Below are 4,225 nucleotides of genomic sequence, written 5' to 3' on the forward strand. Positions count from 1 at the left end.
CAAAGCTTCAAAGCATTTGTAACGAGACTTTGATCACAGCCAGAATGGTTGGTTAATTACAAATCAATACAAATTGACTTAAATTAACATTCGAAACATTTTTCATTCATTCGCGATTGTTTCATTCTCATGGAATAATTCATTCTAATCATAATAAGTCATGCATATACACTGACGCACTCGCATATCATCCATTGTTCCGTAAAATATGCTAAATGTTAAATAAAAATTGATCAAAGCCTGTACTTGACATAGAAAAATCAATCATATTTTTAAGCTCGATATTTGTGTATATAGCTGCGATCGATTTAATTTAATAGTAAATCTGTGAATCTACAAAATAAAATAAATTATATATCGTAATTCTCGACTGTTTGTCATGTACCAATGTCGATCTTCTTAGCAATTTCTGAAAAGAATAAAGCGTGAATAAAAACGATAACACAATATACGATTTAATCAAATTCTTAACTTACCGATAATAGACTCATGTTTAGCTATCAATTCTTCTCCTGGATCCATTTTTTAGAACGTAAGTTTAAAAAGATTTGACTGATCATACGAGTTACGTCATCTATGCTCGTTTCAGGAATAGGCTTGGTAATATCGTAACATAGCTTTCAAATATTTTTTCTCTGTCAAATGAAACAAGTAATAATTAATGACTATTTAGTTAATTATATTATACGTTATCTCACATATTCCTGAATGCTCTACAAAAATAAAATTATTTTACCGTTTTTACTTTTTATTTAAATTAAATATAAATGCGATTGCAATTCTTTCTTAGGCAAACGAAAAGGTGCTTCAATAATCAATAAAATAATAAGTCTTAAAATATGATTTAAATTAATACAATTGCTGTACCAAAATGGTCCAGCTTTCAAAAATAAAGTTTTAATAGTTTAGTTAGTCGAGGTAAAGTCGACAAGTCGCACCAATCTTCAATATTACCCAAAAATGAGAAAAGATTCGTAAAAAAAGCCTCATACATAATAATAATTAGATAATATTACTTGTATTTACTACATAATAATTTAGTATTTAAATACTTCAGAATGGATATGCAATGGATAGCTCCTGACAGACTTGGGAAATTGTTCGTTGCAATTAAACAGAGATGTAAACCATACGTGAATTTGACAATCCCAAATTTTCCAAACATCCTTCTGTGAATTCCATTTAAGAAAAATCTTTTTGATGTTTTCTGGATTCTTTAATAAAAGGCTTTATTTTACCATAAAGAAATCTCGATAGAAAATTTTTCATATATACATCATAAAATGTATCTTTAAACGCTTCATACGTTTGACGCTATAATCATCCTGAACCAATGTATCAATGTATTCTACAATCGATTGCATAATTACAATTTGCTCAAAATTATAATCTCTGTGTAACTCTCAATTTTCTCATCTAGACATACTTCGAGCCAAATATCAAACATTAATGACATCAATAAATTTACATATTTTACAAATTCTTCTAGGTAAAATTTCTTTCTCGATTATCTTCGTCAAGATTAATTTCACAAAATTGAATCGCACTATCGCTATAAACTGGAATATATTTTTTCGTTTTCACAAACGGAGGCATAATCGATCGTGTACCTATACAAAGTTTCCTGTAGTTAACAAATTTACATTAGCACTTTTGGAATGTAACATTGTCATTAATTGTGCCATAGAGCTATCTTCATTATACAACCTGCATATCATACCCAAAAAATTAGGTAATATTTTATGACTATCTTTCGCCAATGCACTATTACAATTTTGTATACAAGCACATCTAAGAAAAGTAGAGAATTTTCTTTCATACATGGATCAATATATGTCATTGCACAGCTCAGATACGATATTATATAATTTCACGCAAAGATGTCAATTGTCCATTTAAGATAAGGCCAAGAATAAAATTAAGTACATAAAATGAATTTGTGCGTATTTCTTTCTTTTTATCAAGAGATAAAGCTATCATGTAACAGAGAATTCAATCGTGTAAAGATTTTAGATGATTTTGTAATAAGATGTCTTTTAATTATTTCAAAGCATCTTGTCTCACAGTTGAATTGTGAAAATAAATCCGAGAAATACATTACAAGTTACATACAAATGTATGTATAAGCTTGAATTATAACGCACTAAACAATTAGATTTATGCGAGATATCAACATTCGGTAATTGAATTTACTCCTCCTCACCTCCTCGAGATTAATAAAATTAGATTCATTTGATGCATTTTTGCACTACATGAACAAATGGCCAAAAAAAATGTGTCACTCTGCCCCGCGAACAGAGTTATTAATTATTAAAGTTGACAGATACAGATTAAGAAATCTGTATCGATGGAGAGTTAAACAAATTTTCTGCTTTACAGACAAATATTTAACCAAACCAAATACTCTGCTGTAAAAATAAATAATAATTTATATTCTTAAAGCAGAGAATTTGTGTAATTGAAGCAGAAAATACTTATTCTAGTTTAATTACATATTCTCATATCCCTCTATGCCATCGATATGACAGATTTCCTAACTTGAATGTCAACTTTAATGATTAATATCTCAGTCTACGGGATAAAGCGATACATTTTTTTTTGTCAGATTCGTTTACTTCGTGCAAAAACGTGTCGAGTAAATCTAAAATAATTGCAGAAACAGATCACTTATGTGTCCCTCTATGCCAAGACGGATTTCCTAACCTAAATTCTCACTTTAATCCCAAAAATGTACACTTTATCATTAGTCACAGAAAACAGACATGTGTGATGCGACCATGCATTGCCAGCGCCAAATTTGCCTCTTGCGCCAAAAATTCCAAAAAGATCTCCCATTCCATACTCGGCGACGAAGACATTTCTTAATCTTAATATAAAAGTTTCAGATTCAAACTTTGTGTCGCAATATTTCGACTCGTAGGGCACGTAGAGAAAAAATAAAAATACTTTCATTATAATATATTGGGTTGTTCAAAAAGTCATTGCGTTTTTTTCATTTGATTTTCAGGTATGTTTATTTAATATACGTAATGAACATTAATCAATATATTGGCCGTTTTGTTCGATGACCTTCTCCCGGCCAACTTCATAATACCACGTTCATAAAACTTCCCATTCTTCTCTCGAGAAACTTGCCTAGGTGCTGTTTGATGAGGTCTTCACAAGCAAACGTTTTACTATTCAAGGAGTTTTGCAAAGAGCGAAAGAGATGGAAGTTGATGGTGCAAGGTCTGGGCTATACGGTGGATGTGGCAACACATCCCAACAATATTGCAATTTTTGCCGAGTGACCAAACTTGTGTGTGGTCTCGCATTGTCGTGGTGAAACACCACACCCTTACGATTGATTAGCTCGGGACATTTTTGTGCGATGGCATCACTTAATTTCTGCAGCTGCTCACAGTAGACATCGGAATTAATCGTTTTGTTCTTTGGAAGTAGCTCATAGAAGACTGGTCCCTTTCAATCCACATTGACAACATTACCTTCTTTTGGTGGATCTCCGCCTTTGCTTGCCTTTCCGGTGCTTCACCTCGCCTACTCTAACTTCTTTTTCGACTAACATTGTTGTAACAATCTATTTTTCGTTGCCGTGATCATACGCTTCAAGAACGGATCGTTTTCTTCGCGTTTGATGAGTTGATCGTAGACGTTCATGCGATTCGTCAGATGAATTTTTTTCAACTCATGCGGTACCCAAACATCGAGCTTCTTTACGAAGCCTAGCGATTTCAAATGGCCATGAACACTTCCAATGGACATTTTTAGAGCGGTAGCAAGCTCCCGAACCGTTGAATGCTTATTTGCTTGCACCAATGCTTTCATTTCATTGTCGTCACTCTTGGAAAGCCTACCGGAGCGATGAGCGTCTTTGACTGAAAAATCACCATCACAGAATCGGGCGAACTAGTTCTGGCACTAACGTTTTTTGACGACATTTCTGCCGTAAACTCGACGCAACTTTTCCCTTGCTTCAGTTGCTTTCTTCCGCTTTTTTTTGAAGTAATAAAACAGAATATGGCGAATATGCTCTTCAAAATTCTCCATGTTTGAACCACAATTGCAAGTACAAAACTCGACTGAATCGCGTCAACTTTTTTATTGGTTTTTAGGTTGTCAACAACAAAACGCGCGTAAACATTTGACATTCATGTCACGCTCGCTTACAAATAAACAATGCCATCTATTGGAAAAAACACAATGACTTTTTGAACAACCCATATAT

The 4,225-nt window shown here is 32.9% G+C and overlaps 1 pseudogene; it reads right to left on the bottom strand.

The window, feature by feature from the left end:
- Positions 1-313: 313 nt before the first annotated feature.
- Positions 314-4,225, bottom strand: part of LOC108686822 — a 13,909-nt pseudogene continuing 9,997 nt past the window's right edge.

The sequence above is a fragment of the Atta colombica genome, unplaced genomic scaffold (genome assembly GCF_001594045.1).
Source record: "Atta colombica isolate Treedump-2 unplaced genomic scaffold, Acol1.0 scaffold191, whole genome shotgun sequence".
In the NCBI taxonomy this organism is placed as follows: domain Eukaryota; kingdom Metazoa; phylum Arthropoda; class Insecta; order Hymenoptera; family Formicidae; genus Atta; species Atta colombica.